Here is a 16,227-nt window from a genome sequence, read left to right as displayed (position 1 = left end):
GTTTTCCAAGGTCCTAATTTAAAATTAAATTTAGCAACTCTTACAAAGGAGAGCCCCATCCAATGCATTACTGAAACTGATTTACCTGCCAATAACAGTTGCTGTCCTCAAGTGAGAGAACTGTGGCCTGAAACAGCCAGGACTAAAATAGCAGAAACGCTAATGGAAGTGCATTGGCAGAGCCATACATGTGAGAAGTTTGCACAGAATCTGCCTTTTTTTAGCTGAGGACATTTCTCACTTAGGTGAGTACAGAAATTTAGAGCTTAAAATACACTTTGTAAGGTTATTCACCTTGGCCCTGGTATTTGCTTCATTTGGAGCTCTGGGCATTCCTTCCATCTCAGGGAACGGTGAGCAAGGAAATGTCTGTGCAGAGGAATACTTGCTCATGGATGTGCTTCTTGGATGGGATTCATCTTTGGACAAGTCACCTGACAAAAGCAATCCCTAACTTACCATGAGAGACAGATTTAACACTCCCAAATGAAATGTTAATGCAGGAACAATCCCCTATAACATCCGCACCGTAAATAATTTACTTTCCTTCCAAGCGCTGAGGAAGATTAATGGACAGTTTTTTGAAAAAAAATCAAGTTAAAACATTTGCAGGCCCCGGTGTCATTGCAATAATAGGCAGCACGTGTAAACACTGCAAGGACTGTATCCATTTAGGAGAGGCTCAGAGACCACACAGTACACGAGAGGCACCAATGAGCAGAGCTGTCCTTTCTATTAAGGGGCCATTTCTCCTTTCCATTTGGAGCAGGGAGAGGCGGGGGATTCACTGGCTAGGTTTGAGGCACCGGTTATTTGTTATGATGAACTCTCTGAAACGAAGAGATTAAAATAAGTCCAAAGTGTTTCTCTGACAAATGTTTAATGTCACCCACAAGATTTATAGCACTTCTGTTCCCCCTCCAAAAGCTTTTAGTTCAGTGGCAGAGGTTACTGAGGGCTTGTCCACTGGCTGCCGGCTTTATAGTTTTAGCACTGGCCAGAGAGTAATCCAAAGTTTCAATAATGAGTAATAGCACTTTCAGCTCACCATCATCATTTGTCCTACATCCATTATTGTCCTAAGAGACCAATCTTGCTGATGTAAATGGTCCTGGCAGCTGGTGTGTCAGCATTTCACACCTCCACAGCTGCTAGGCCTGCATTGGCAAGCAGCTCTCCTCCCCAGCACAAGCCTCACAGCCTTCCCGTGGCACCCAGGTACTGCCAGGGCGCGCGGGAACGGAGCCAAGGAGATGTCCTCCCCGACTTTTCTAATGCTGGGATGCCCAGGCTGGGTGTACTAGCTTGAGGACGGTGCTCTGCGAGGCTTTGTATGGGAGAGTTTCTACTCTACCCTCAAGGCTGTCGTGCTGTGGTGCAAAGGGAGCCATTGCTCTCCGCTTGTGAGCTTTGCTGTAAAATCTCGTAAAAAAGCGTTGCCCCCTCTTTGCCTCCTCTCTGCACCATCTCACTTGTACCTCTATCCCCACTCTTCTCCCCTTCCTCCATAGGGCAGAAAAAATTAGAGCAGAGACAGTTCAGCTGTGAGGAGAGCACATAGGGCATTGGAGATCTACACTCCGGTCTTCTCCGGGGGCATTCAGGGACACGGCTGGAAGGAGCTGGATGGAGACACAGTGCAAGGGCGACGCTGACACCTGTCCTGCCCGAGAACAGCCACTGCTGGGGCTACGAATGGTCAAGGTATCCTCTGGCCTGGGAGGGGGGTTCACTCCCTCCCTGCTCTCACTAGCCTCCACATGCCACGACCTACACCACCATCAAACACGTGCAGCTTCTGGGCCCTCCAGTAGGTAATCTAGCTATATAAACACTTTTTTTCCCTTGTTTTCCCTTGTTCACTTTAAGGAGCTTGCGGCTGTTCAAAACAGCATCAAGTGTCACATGCTGCAAGACCATGTTGGACAATATTGCATCCCGCTACCACCTAGCTGCCTGCAGTGAGCTCCGTCAAGGGACAGCAGCAGAGAGAAAGCGGGGTTCTGTGAGGTACGGAACACCCTGCAAAGTGCAAAAGGAGATGCTGGACTTTCCTAGGCAGGCACGATCTTTCTGCAGTTACCTCAGCTAGCTAGAAGCTCATTTATTCCTCAGCTAACATGTTCTCACGTTTGTAGCACAAGTTGCATGAGTTGTCCTCACGTTGCATCCAGGACCCCACTTTCAATTTTCTACATCCCCCTTTTTTCTCCTCACTGATCCCAGTCCAGATGATACAATCCAAATACATGTGTTCAGCAGAGCAATCACAGAAATAAGAATAACAAACCACCACAGACAGCACACCAGACTGCTCTACAGGTGCAAACAACTACAGATGATGGACCAGCTTTCCAAAAATCATTAGAAAAGTGAATCCTGGCAGCATAAATCGCCAGCATCCCACTTGTCACACAGTGGTTGGATACTAACAGGTCAGTTCTATTCTGCAAATGCAAAACTTAATCACCCAATTGCTAGTTTGTATAATTACAACAGTTATGAATCATATTCTTTACCAACTCCTTTCAAATCCAGCCCCTGGATTTGACTTGCTAACCTCTCATGGCTCATCAGTACACAGCCCTGCCAGACACTGCGGTAGGCAGATTTTTAACAGAGTAATAAATCAGGCAATTGCCCCAAGTGCTATTCAAAGGCTTGACTCTAAGTGTGGGTGAAGACCCTCCGTCCAACACGACTGACCCCAGAGTCAGGCCAAGAGAAAATTAGTACTTCTAAGTTAGCACAATTTTAAGAGTAGGTTGTTCATCTTCTGTACTTGAGCATTGCTCTTAGCTTTTCTCTACAACTAGGAGAATTATAGAGAAAGCTGAATTTCTCATGCCTACAGCCCCGGGAACAAGGGCTTTAAACAAAACGAGAGTTGATAACATCAGACAATTAAAAAGCCACATTATGAAATCTGTGTTGGACCTTGCTGGTCAAGGACAAAAAAAAGCCCTTTGTCTACTGAAGGATACCCTGGCACAAGCTATATTTTACTCCATCTGTTCTTTAAGTCCCTGAATTCATGTGATGAGAAGCCTGAATTTTCCATTTTAAAGTGGTCTGGGATGTCCCAGCCTTTTGAAGTCCAACTAGCAGTAAGTTAACACCATTCCCTGTTCAGAAAGTACTGCACTCCTCTGTGCAGCTATCAGACCTCATTAAGATGTCTTGAGTTGAACCCTTTGAAGCTAGTCCTCAAAAATCAATCGCTTTAGGTAATGTTGCATTTGTCTTCTTTTGTATTTAAACAATATTATTTCTCATGTTAATTTTTTCTTTAAGAACACGAAAGTTACACATCTACTGGCATATCAGGAGCTTTTATATAATACGCTGATGCCATGAGTCCTTCCTAGGACTATAATGGGAGAAGGTAAGAACACAGGTTTTGTGTAACCATCCCCAAAGCCTGGTGCTTCAGGTGGGATCCAGCTCAACTAGCCAAGACCACACTGGGCAACAACTGAAAGCACAAGAATATCTTTTCATATTCATCTGCCAAGACCACTGCTACCTGGTGCTTTTAAGTGATGCAAAAGATACCGCAAACGTGTTGCACACCAGGTACAAATACAGGTCAAGGCTAAAGCCACAGAGCTTGAAATGAGAAAGAACAGAAACAAGGGGAGGTGACACAAAGCAGCAAGGTTTTGATTTGAAAAGAGGTATTCTGATTCATGCTGGTGAATGATTTAGTCAATCTGAAGTACCTGCTCACAACTTAGCACCAGAATTAGTCCACTGAACTCGTCAATCTTTTAAAGACCATAATCCTTTCCAAGGAACTGAAAGGCACACACTACAGGAAAAGCCTTTGGAAGTTGAGTCAAATCCAAGAGGAGTCTGTAAAAACACCTCTGAGACCCTTTAAGATTTACTAGGAGGCAGAGTCCTTCCTTGCTCAGGCAGTTCACAGACCTAATTAGCAGGAATCTTGGAGATTCAGTCCCATTTTGCTACCAGGTATCTGGTGTGACCTTGCACTGTGCCTCTGGTCCATATGTGCAACTCGGACGATTGTCCCCGGGGCACCCGGAGGGGCACAGCATATGCATGCCCTACAGAAAGCAGCTAAGTAAGTGCAGCTTCCAGCAGCCCTGTTCATCGGCCAAGCCAGAACAGCCAGCCATCACACCAAAGTTAAAAGCAAAAGCCTTCAAAGCGGTGTAGCAGTTGGCATGTCCAGCAGGAAGAGGAGCTCCCCTCTAACGCTCTCTGTCACTGCGGTGCAGTACCACAACACAGAGCCATGGCCAGAGGGCGGGCTGCATCCCTGGGCAAAGTAAATCAAAGCAGCAACTGCTGTAGTACTTTCTGATTACTCATTTCAATCAGGAAGCTGTTTTGCTACGCTCTTCAGCTGCGTGCTTACAGGGATGCACGATGCCACTATGTGCAGGCCCAAGAAAAGTTACCCTTGGAGTAAATTAAATTTGAATTAAACCACATGTGAGCTGCAGAATGTGCTGGGATTGCAGATTCTAAGCCACGCTGCATAACTATGCCTTTCCCGGTGGATCCCTTATAAATCTTACCATCTATCACTGTGTGTTTCTTCTGCTTAGAAGAGATCTAATCTTGGGGCCAGAGTCAGACACTCCTTCCCTCCCTTCCTTATTTTAGGCCAGCTTTTTACACCGAGTAAGATAAACTCTTCCTGGCTGTAATATTGCTAAAGGCAGTGGGGTTACAGCAGAGAAAAAGCTTCATCCCAGCAAGTGTCACAAGTTACTGTATCAGTAAATTACAGAATAAAAGAGAATTTCCTTTGCTATATGACTCATGTGTCCTCATCTCTCTTGATGAGATTGGAAGAGGAGGTTAACAGGGAGCAGACAGAACTAATGATTTAGTTAGGAAACTCATTAGCTAGCCAGCAGCAGAGCTGAGATGGTGCACAGGCTCAGTTAGAGCTGTCCACAGTTAAGATATTTATCCAGACTTACCTGCAATCATCCAGCCTGTAGGTTTAGCCAAGGCCACCCACCTGTAGACGCACCACATCAGCACTCTCGAGAGGTCTGGTTAAGCAGAGAGGTCTCCAGGGAGTATTTCAGCGCGTTGCAGGTCTTTAACAGGAAGAGGTGGTGGCACAGCTGCAGGTAGGAGGTTGTAACAGTCACTGGGGTGGCTCCAGACCCAGGGCCTGGAGTATTCGCGACAGCCTCGTGGTGGGTTTCTGTAGGTGTTTTCACCCTCGCAGCCCTGCCCATTAGCGCTCAGGGCTCACGTTACTGCAGCACCTTCCATTAGTAGGTGCTTTGGTTTCCTTAGGCACCAGCCCAGCTCCTGATGCTGTATATTAGAAAGCACTATATGTTGGTTGCCTCTCCCAGAAGCTTTCTGTCTTGCAGGAAAGTGTCCTTTTCTTTTTCTTCCTCCAAAACATGCTTCATTTCCTTAAAGCATAAAGCTCTCTTTCCCCCCTCTCATTATCCTATAGTAACTAGCAAATTCCAGTTCCTAATTCTTGGAGCAACAAATCTATCAGCCTTCTCCTTTAGTCTCAGCTCTTCTCTCCCCAGACACCTGCTGCCATCCCGGTTGCTGCCGCCCAACACCACGTGCAGCTCCCCAGGCCGTTCATGCCGGGCTCTGCTCTGGAGCCCTGGGCACCCACGCAGCTCCCCCCTCCTCACAGCACAGCAGCCAGGCTTCGCGCACACCCGGCAGGCCCGGGGCCCCCACGGGTCGCCCTACCACACCATGTCCCCCTTCAGCCCTGCTGCAGCCAGGCCTGCAGGCAAAGTCCCATCAGACGGGGACAGGCCTCTCGCGCACAAGTCCTACACTAGCATTAGAGGTGCTACCACGTGTTAAACTTCTCTGCGTAAACACAGGAACGATTTTAGAGCAGTCAGCAGCACCCAGCAGGCAAGAGAAGGCCTCTGTAGCACCTCCCCAAGCCCTCAGTGGGCTGGAAGCCGGCCCAGGGCACTTTCTAGGGGGCCTCGTTCACAGCTGAGGGCTCCCGCCCGGGGGCAGGGGCACCTCGGTGCTTAAAACCTGCATTAGAGGCCCCACTCTTCTTTGGGTGGTAGGAGGAAAGAAAGAAAGAATAAATAAATAAATAAATAAATAAATAAAATAAATATGTATGTATGTTAGGGTTGCTCTGCCCCCTTTCCCCCCCCCCCCTTAAAAAAAAATTCTTAGGCTCCCCGTTGCTTGAGCATTTGTGTGCAGTGCAGCATCAGTACCTGCTGTACCTGCTTGCAGTTTTCCCTCGGACCACAGGCGTTGCTGCTCTGGAGCCATGTCCTGACCGAGCACCGCTCCTTCCTGCTTGCTGTGCATCTGCTGGTGCTGCTGCGGCCCTCACCAGCTGCCCTCCGCGCTCCCCAAGCCAGGCAGCAGCCTCCACTTGGCAGCTCTGGCCACCCACACAGGCCCGGTGGCTCCCTGCTGCCATGGAGCCTGTGCTGTTCACTGTCTTGGTGCGGGTGAGTCTCCATGCCGTGTGCCTGGGGGGTCTGCGTAGCTCCTTGGCTAGCCCACCCTGCGCATGGAGCCGGCCATCTTCTCCCATCTTCTGCTGTCTTGAAAGTGCATCCCAGGCCATCAAGTGCAGTCATGGATGCTTTGATATGTGATAAGCGAGTTTTCCTGTTTTATTCAGAGAGAGAGAAATTTGTTTCACCCAGCAGCACCTCTTGATCCTCTCCTATTCCTCCTGCAATGTGCTGGCCTATCACTCCCTCCCCTGGGATCCTCACCTGCTCCTGCAGCTGGAGCAGGAGAAGAGCTGGGAAGTCCTCTCTGGTCTGCTCTGGCTCATCAGAACCCATAATTTCCCCTTCATCACAGCCCTGCTTCTGCAAAGCATGGCACTCCCTTCCCGGGGGCGTCTTCGCGTCGCCGCACCTCCGCCTGCCGTCGCAGCCACGGGAGGACGAAAGAGGAGAGGCATGCCCAGTAGATTGATATACCTGCCAGCTGGTTTAATAACCCTCAATACATAACAGTCAAGGCTAATGCAAAGTTATCAGCAGCACGATTGAGCCAGCAACTGAGGCACTAATAAACTGAAACCAGGCGGCATCAAAACACAAGTGACTGGACTTGGTGAGGTGTCTGGGAAAATGCAAAGGCAGGAAATAGATTTTTAAACTATTCACTTAGTGCAGCTTCTTGAGGATGTATCCAGCTGCACAGCGAGGAATCAAGCTGGGCACCCTGTGCCTTGCATGCTCCCAGCCTTGCCTTTGCTGTGCGTTAGCAATAAGCACTGTGACTCTACTGGATCTTTTTTCAAAGACACTAGACTCTGCGGTGGTAGGCACCGTCTCCTATGTGAACATCCAAGGCCGTTTAGCTGCTGTGGCTACTCCAGGCCTCCCCAGAAGAGCCTCAGGCCACTGCGTTGGGAGGGCAGGGGGAAAGGGCGGGACGCTGTGAATCCAAGTGGGATTCGCTGACTGCCTTCTTCCAAAAGCAGCAGCTGATGTGCAGTTTGCACTTCTTTTGCTCAGGGTGCAGTGCAAGACACGAGGTGGTAAAGATTCAGATGCTCTGTGGGCTGACGAAGCAGGAGAGCCAAAACCTGAACCAGCAGCGGAGCTAACCCTCCTGACCAGGACCTCTCCAAGCACAAGATGAAGCTCTGCAGTGAGACAGTGCATCCTGGCTGCCCTGCTGCTGGTCTTCATCCAGGGGCTCCGATACAGCTATGCCTGAGCCAGGTAATACCGCATTTATTTCTTCTACTAGTGGTTGTTATAAGGCACTTGATCCAGAATAGACAGGCAAGAACCAACAATAGCGTTAACCTTTCCCCGCAGTAAAATAACCTTTTTAAATGTGCATTATTTAAAAAGGGTGATACTAAAAGCCTGGCATCCCAGTGGAAGTAAATCTTCCCATAATAACTCTCCCCACTGGACTCGCTTCCAAGGAAATGCTGCATTTTCAGGAAAAGCTTGTCCAAAGGTTATTCTTTCTTTATGTGCCTGGCTAACTGGTGGCTTTTGCCATTGTCCCGTCTCCATAAAGAACATGGTGACATGTTTTAATGGGGCGAGATGTGAGTGCTTGATTTTGAAGCCTTTGGCAGGTTTGACTGCCTGCCCTCTGCCAGCTGCAAGGTTCAAAGGATGTGTCGGAGGAGGAGTGCGCTGTTTCGGGAGCGCCGCACATCTGTGTGCGTGGAAGTGTTTTACTGCTGCATATGCAAAGAGCTAATAGATAAGGTGCCAGTAGGTGGGGCTGAAGAATATATTGTTTAGATCCCAGGTTTTATAGGTGCAGTATTAGCACAGTATACAGGCGTTTCTGGCTGTTTTTGTTCATGGTACTTAATGGTATATTATAATAGAAATGTATTCAGTCTCTTAACTCTTTGGCATGGCTGACTAGAGGCGCCGAGGTGTATCTGCAAGAGATGCAGGCTGCACTCCCTTTGCTGTGCCAGACAAGCGTTTGGGGTTCGGATGAGGCCCTGGCAGCTGGGGATGCTGCAAGCTCCCTCGGAGGCGAGGGGTAAATTCCTCCTCCTGCGTGCAGCCGCTGCCCTGCTCAGGGATGCAGCCGTTAGTGCTGCAAGGGATAATTGCCCGCTGCTCCTTGTATAAACCTGCAGCCCAGCTTCACACACGAGTCGCCCGCTGTCTTAACTCTGAGCTCTTGCGGAAATGCAGTAAAACAGAGGTTCATTTTTCAGCATTAGAAATGTGTGTTGAGGGAATATTTACAGCTAATTTGCAGTGCATCTTTCCTGTGGAAAGGGCAGATTTTGGTGTGGGGCCCCTTCTGTCCTGCTGCTACTCTGCGTATGTAACTGCCCATTAAGAAGTTTTGGATGAAATGTAATGTCACTGGGACACTGTGGCTGAAACTTGGGTAATCATTACCATGTGTTAGCAACCTAGGAGAGCTATCTCGATCCCTCTTCCCCCCTCACCCGTGCTTCTCCCCTACCATGGACTAGGTGCAGGGACAGCAGCTTGTGGCTCGTGCCCTGCTCAGGTGCCGTAGGAACCCGTCGACTGCTGGGCTCCTTGGCTGTGACGAGCTGTTGCTCACGTCAACCACGGTGAAGGCAGAAGGCTGAAGAGCAGTGTCATGAGATTAATCGGGTCCACAGATGCCATTTGACAATCCTGGACTACGTTCTGCTGTTGGGCAGAGGCCCAGCCTCCTAGTGTATGAGAGGCTAGAATTTAAGGTTGCACAGATTTAAGTGCATCATCTTAACCGTTTGTTCCTCTAACCAGGGAACACCGCAGGAGGCTGTGTCGGGCTGCATCAGGCCTCTGGGCACAGCTCCCTTCTTGCCCTTTGAGAATGCACCATCCCGACAGCATCCCCACCTGTTCTGCATTCTGAAGCAAATAAATTATATTTAAAATAGATCTCATTTTAGATCCAGAGGCACTGGCATCTGTAGCCCGTTAGGAATAAACGGCCTGTTACTCTTCAACCCTCTCATCAGATTTGTGTTTCACAAACAGATTTATAATCTTGCTGGAAAAGCTGACAAGCCAAACTCCAGCCTCATTCAGTAATGTCTTACTAAATTGAAGAAGTCATAAACCACTTTAAAAAATGAAAGTTAGGACTAAAGGTTTGAGTGCAAGTGACTAAAATCTCAGAGAAGAGCATCACAAGGGAGACAAAAGAACAGACTTGAGATGAAGCTTGGTGCCTCTGAAAGTGATATAAGACTGAGAAATGGCACTGGAGATTAATTTATTATAAGGATAAAAGCAGATACCTGGAGACTGTGAAATAGGGAAGGACTGAGTAAAAAGAAATGAGATTGAAACTAAGGAAGGCAGTAGATCTACTTTCTGTAGGAACTGAGGAAGTGATTCAAGAAAATATAATGCATGGTTACTTCATGCAGTAGGGGCACCTATATCATACTGATCTTCAGGACTAAGTGAATAACTGGAAACAGCAAAAACCAAAGTAAATTACCCTGAGAAAGGGAGAAAGTACTGTGTCTGTGCTCCAGTGCTGGGAACATGAAATGGCTGCGGCTACGGTACGGGAGAAAGCCCTGAGTCAGCCTGAAAAATCATGAGATCAGCTTTAAAATTAAAATACATATATTTCAGACACAATACGTTTGACTTTTTTCATTTACTTTTTGGTTTCCAAGCATTTAGGATGTGCTTGCTTCCTGTTGGGTACTCTTCTTTGAAACCACAAGGGCCAGGAACATCTAGTTCTATTTTAAATAAAAGATAAAGCTCTTGTGCAATTCAGTGAATCTAGCATCTGGGATGTTAAGAAAAGCAGTAAATACTAGAAAACTTTGTAATTAATATCCAGGGCTGGTCATACCATTTTATGATTTCATGGTTCACTGTTCAGGAAACAAAAGGCAGAGCAGTTAAATGGATAAGTTCACTGCTGAGATATTTATCAACTTGAGCTTAATCTTCTCGAAATATCCAAAAATGACTATTCAGTATGTTTGTGGCGTAAGTGAAGTATCAGCTGTCACCCTTGACTTTTCTCTGAGGACTCTCACCAAACTATAACGCTATTTGTTTGATCTTGACCATCATGGAGCCAGTAGTGCGTCAGTAAGTGTATGAGTAACAGAAACCAATGCAACAGTCGGTAAACGCATTGTGCTTTTGAAAAGAAATGCAAACTTCTAAACATTGCAATCCTTAGACCACAAAATCCCACACTTTTACCTGACGCTTCCTTGCTACAGAGTATACTGCACCAAGGGATAGTTTTCGGGGGCGGCTGTAGACTGATTACAGTGTGTGTGCTCCCACATTGGCACTGTGCTGGCAGAATAATAATCAAAGAGGCTTTCTGTTGCTCAGAGGAGGGAAACGGCGTGTGAGCTCATGGCAAGCTGTGACAGGAAAAGACAAGTCTGGTAGAAGAGCTTTTAAGAGAAATCAGGCCACTGAAAGTAATGGGAGCCGTAATAATCCCTTTTTTGTGCTATGGATTCCCCTGGAGCATAGCTGAAGGGCTGTGGTAAGCCTGTGGATGAGGAAGCTCACACAGATATTGTCTGGGCTGCCGACACCTGAGCGAAATGCTTTTAATTCTGAAATTTAGATTGAATATGAAGAAAGCTGGGGCATTTTAACCACACTTTTCCGATTTCCTTCTTCCCTATTTGACACCTATTTGATCCTTGAAGTTTTTTGAATGTCAGCCTTTGGGGGTTGGGAAGAAGAAAGAAGACTTTTTCTCTTAAATTTCCCCCCCACTTTTCCTCTGTACCCAGACAGGGTCAGTAGGCAGTGCCGGCAGTCTGACGTCTTTCAGACTTGTGCAATCATTTCAAAAAAAGGCAGGTTTTGAACCTACGTCTGCTAGTCACAGCGTAAAAAGGCCTGCGTTATTAAGTCTTGAGTAAATATTTCAACAAAATTGTAGCAATCAGGAACAGCACAGCTAATGCTCAGAGCCACTTGGAGCAATTTTCTGGCTTCAGAACTGAGACCCTTGTTTTAGAGGTAAAAGCTGCTAGCATCTGCGCTTTTCCATTACTGCGGGTAATACAGGACCCGCAACACATCAGCGTATCCTGATTCTGCTCAAGAGGCAGTGTCATACAAACATGCACACATGTGCATATACAAAAATATATCTATATACATACTGATAGACGGGTACAGCAGTAGCTGATTTCTTGCAGTAATTTCTAGTTTCTCTTCAACAGCTATGAATGCTAATTCTGCAATTGTAAGAGTAATGTATATGATAAACTTTTGGGATGTAGCCATTTTCCAAAAAATGAATGTTAAGTCAGCTGAAATAATTCTTCCATTTAGGTCAAATTTATCAAATCATTTCCTGGTGCTTTCCCCTTCACACAGGGAGAGAAAAACAAAGAAATTTAAGAAAGTTGGTATTTCATTTCAACTTTTTCCAGAGGTTTTTTTTTGCTTTAAACTGACATTTCTATTTGAAATGTCATTTTCAAATAGGTTTAAAAAATAAAAATGAAATGCTTCAGTTCAGGTGAAACAGTTTGTGTTTCTACAAAGCAAATTGTCTTTTCTCCTTGTTCAACCAGTGAACTGAAAAATTAATCAGTCACTAATTAACATAGCTCTAGTGTTGACTAATTTGTGCCCAAGAAAAGAGCGATTATGGGGAGTAGTGATGGGAAGGGAAAATTGGGCTGCCTGTCTCGGCCAGCGCTAGTGGGGAGGAGAAGGAGGAGTGCCATTGGGAGAGGGACAGAGGGACCTGCTGATTGGCAGAAGGCAGCCAAGGAACCAGGAGTTTTGGAAAGTATGTGAAGACAAACTGGCTACATATTGGATGTTTCTGGTCTTGCCCTCTGCCTTGGCAATTTCTTACTGTATTGGAGGAGGCACACAAAGAATGAGATCAGCGATTTGGACTCCTAAAAAGAGCATAGGTGGGGTTTATCTGCAAGCCCAAGGGCATGGTGAGGAGCAGCAGTTCCCCATGCCCTAGTCTGAGATCCCCAGGCCTCACTGGCCCTTTTCTTTCCCTCATAGCCTGAGATCCCTTAGACGTAGCAGCAGCTCCCCAGTTTTGGGATAAGAGTTAGAGCAATTGCCCAGCAACGGCATGCCAAAGGGAGCTGATCTCTCACCTCCAAAGCAGCGCTTGGGCCACCAGGTGCCACTGAAGATGAGGATGGGGTGCGCTGAGTCTGGGGCACCTGGCTAGGAAACAGGGGAGACCTAGTTTCCAGCCCCTGTTCCTTCTTTATGCATATGCACAACCTGTGCGTGGATCTGCTGTTCGGTAGCAGAAATGTTTATGGCTCAGGAACTGGAACGCGCGTCTTCCCCGAGGGGACGTCCTGCAGCCCGTCCTGGCTAAGAGCTGTTCTGCAAAAGGCTTCCCAGGCTTGGGGGAAGGAGTTTTGGGCTGATGTGGTCTCTGCTGGACTCAGCACAGACACTGGGCTCCAAGCATCCCCTTCCAGGACAGTTGGTGAAATGTCAGCAGCGCTCGCCCTAATCTCTCTTGTCAGGTCCCAGACTTGCGTGCTGACCCCTGCCCGAGCCTTCCTCAGTGCAATAAAGCCAGACTGAATTCCTGCACCACTTCAGCGCATTTGCCCCTCGTACCCTTGCACTGCGGTGTGTATGTCCAGCCATGCCTTCGGGCTGCAATTAGGCTATGTAATCACAGGGACAGAGATCTGTGTCTGCGCGGGACCTACCACAGAGGCCTCCCAGTCCAGGGTGCGGGAGATGAGGTACCACAACCGTTCGGCAGCAATGAATCACTCTGTGCCTGGCGATTATTTTAGTTGCTCACTGACGCGGCAGCATTCCTCAAGTGAAAACGAGAATTATCTTTTGAAGCAAGCCCCTGTCCGCACTGTGCATCTTGTAATTTATGCAAGAGGCAAAGTGACTCTGTCAAGGCCCCAAAGAAGGTCAGTGACCAAGGGGTGAACTGAGCCTCAGGTTTCCAAGTGACTGTGCTGGATGCTGGCTCCCCCTTCCCCCAGGGGAGGCGGGGGGGGGGGGGGGGAAGCTTTTCTTTTCTGTTTTTTTGCACAAGAGGGCACTGTCCCTTGTGCTGCGATGCCAGAGTCCTGCGGGCTGTCACCTTTACAAGCCCCGTCTGCCAGGGTTCATGACAACTTGTCCCTTGCAAATGAAGAAATAAACAAGCAACTTTCCAGCTTTTAAATGCAAGTGTCAGGGAGTATTTTGTCAACATTTATTCACTGTTTAGATTGGAATCATTAGTGACAGCGGAGAGCTACTTAGACTCAGCACTAGTGATTAAAGCTGCAAACAGAGGCATACTTAATGCCATCAAGATGCACTGTGGATAGTGGAATTAGGAAATCTCACTGGTGAAGGGTAATTAGCATGTTCCTCTCTCAAATGAGAGTGGTGCTGTATAATTCAAAAGTGCCACCAAGAGGACTGCATTATTTATCATATCAATCTTCCTTCATAAACACATAACTCACCTCTTAAGAACATGACATCTTGTATTAATTGTGGGAATAGCTGGCTGGCAGGATCGCGTGTTTAACTCGGCAAATTATTCTACTGAGGGCAGGAACGCTGATGGGCTCCAAACCAGAGCTCCTCATGCAGCCGTGGCAGGGAAACAGAGGGCCAGGCTCTCCGCAGGGGTGAGCAGGCCCAGTTGCAGTAGCTTAGTGTTCGTTCCCATGTTTGATCACGTTGGCACCCCCCAGGCATGGCTGCGAGCTCTCGGCGGTGGTTTGTGATTTACACTTGTGCACGTGAAAGGGAAGGCAGGATCCTGGTTGTGAGTGCTCAGTCTCCATCTGGTTTCCCCTTCCACTGCTCCAGCTAGGAGCCATCCCCGCATCACCTGGGAGGAAGGTCAGTCCTTCACCCTTGCACTGGATGAGCCTCCTGGAGCCAGGTCCTCCCAGGCTCATCTGCCCTTGCTTCCAGAGGAAAGAAAGTGAACGTTGCCGTTTGGTGAATGTAGGTGGTGTGTCTGCCAGCCACAGCTTTGTGCTCCTTGCTCTGCCAAGGGCAGGATGAGAACTGGAGGCTCACCCAAAGATCGTGTTGCTCATGCAGAAAGGGAGGTGCCAAGGTGGACCCACCAGAAGTCATCCACTCTAGTTTAAATCAGCACTGTCCGAATTTAATTGCCCTGTCGTCTTAGTGATATCGAAATGGAAAGATGCTTTTGTTAATGGTGTTGGCCAGGCGCTCTGCAGTGCGCTTCCTCGTGTGGAAGGTTTGAAGAGAGGTGGACATCGGGTCGGGTGTCAGACTGTGGATGGGGTTCCCAACAGAGCCCAGGCTGACCAGGAACCAGACTCCGTGAAGTTCAACTTATGCTTGTTGAAGATTGGTCTAGAAAGTACAGGATGTTGGGTTGTTCGCAATATTTTTTCATGAGGAAGACATTGCAAGGATCTCTGAATCCAAAAACTGTGGCTTTTTTTGCTGCAAATCTTGCACACTTGTCATGTGTACTTTAGAAAACTTTCCCAAACTAGTGCAGCTTCCCTTGATGTCTTTGCAGTTCCAGCATGCTCACACCTCCGTGCACATCCTCAGCCCCTGCTATTTGGGCTGCTTTCACTGTCAGGACATTCTTGCCTTTTATTTTTTCTTTTTAATAGCCTTTTATGGCTATATTCCTCCAATGAGTTACCTGTAATTCAGGAGCTGAGAGCTGCAACTGAATCCTGGTAGTAGCCCAGCACATACCGATACAGCATAGCAGTGGATATGGCAGCTTCTCCATCACTCCTGGCCAAGGGTGTTTTTTCCAAAACAAGAAATAGAAACCCATTCACAGCTCATGTGAACTAATTTACATCAGCTGCATGGGACTGTTACGCTACTTGGCCTTTTTTGAGTTACGCAACGACATTTTTAATTAATGTTCTCGTAGTTAATGATCTGGATCAATAATAGAAAAGTAGGCTGAAAATATAAATCATGTAACATTAATACTATCAGCTTAGAAAACTCTGCAATTGTTTTTCACTTAAAACACTATCAGTCTGTCTACACAGACAGAGTGGATAATAGGCAGAGTGTTTGGGAAATGCTTTTTTCCACACAATAAACATGTAATGGAAGTTTTCCTTCTTTAAACTCGATCTGCTGCTATTTTTGTTACTTCCAAAGGCAAAATGTAAAACTTCTGCTTCATCTTCTATTAAAAAGCTGGAAACATGAAAATTCTGCATGTGTAAGTGGATGGCATGGTTTTCTTCATTTAGGATAAAATGACCAATGTTTAAGTGGGAACAAAAATAGGATATTACTGAAAATAGTATTTAATCAGTTGGTTTCCACTGGGAGGAATACGCCTCAATCCTTGCACCACACATGGTATCACTGGAGGGCAGAGTTAAAGCTGTTTGGAGATTTAATTGCATATTTTCACATCGCATTCTCTTTGAGTTCTTTTAAGTGTTACTTCATCTAAAATTTTGGCCTTTATTTAATACCTGGTTTGGGAATAATATAGTATCTTTCTATTATGTTTGATCTGTAAACTTCTGAACCATACTTAATTCATGGAAACAGGGTAGGTGTGTATGTGGTTTTGTTTGTGTGGGCTTAAATTAAGCATTTCAAGGCTTTGTATTTTATTTCCTTTGTTCCTTGTGCCTTACAATAATGCAAGGTGTGTGTGTTGGATGAGCTTATAAAAGGAGCAGTTAACACCTGCCTTGCACAAGCATTACACTACTCTAAAAGGATCAGGGAGGTGGAAAAATGGTTTTCCATAAAACACAGTAGGAGTTTCCCTCAAAACAGCCATAAGTATCACCATAAT

This window comes from Dromaius novaehollandiae, chromosome 18, assembly GCF_036370855.1.
Source record: "Dromaius novaehollandiae isolate bDroNov1 chromosome 18, bDroNov1.hap1, whole genome shotgun sequence".
Classification (NCBI taxonomy): domain Eukaryota; kingdom Metazoa; phylum Chordata; class Aves; order Casuariiformes; family Dromaiidae; genus Dromaius; species Dromaius novaehollandiae.
The sequence above is the reverse complement of the archived record's forward strand: the minus strand, read 5'-3'. Positions refer to the sequence as shown.